The sequence below is a fragment of the Eimeria tenella genome, genomic scaffold (genome assembly GCF_000499545.2).
Source record: "Eimeria tenella Houghton genomic scaffold, Eth_scaff2094, whole genome shotgun sequence".
Lineage (NCBI taxonomy): Eukaryota > Apicomplexa > Conoidasida > Eucoccidiorida > Eimeriidae > Eimeria > Eimeria tenella.
Window position 1 is genome coordinate 1,833 of NW_013541940.1, and position 268 is coordinate 2,100.

Here is a 268-nt window from a genome sequence, read left to right on the forward strand (position 1 = left end):
GCTCTCGGATGTCTCGCTGCTGTCAGCTGAAGCTTCAGAGCTAGACACAGAGTCCCCCGCCCTGCCGCTGCTGCTGCTGCTGCTGCTGCTGCTGCTCTTGCTGCCCCCAGTAGGGGCCCCCCGCTGCTGCCCCTTCGGAGGGCGGGGCCTCCGCCTGGGGGGGCCCCCGCGAGACCCGCTGCCAACAGCTCGTGGGCACTTTTGGGGGCCCTCCAGGAGGCCCCCCGCGTCTCTGGGGGGGCCCCCCTTGGAGAGGTCCGGAGGCCAC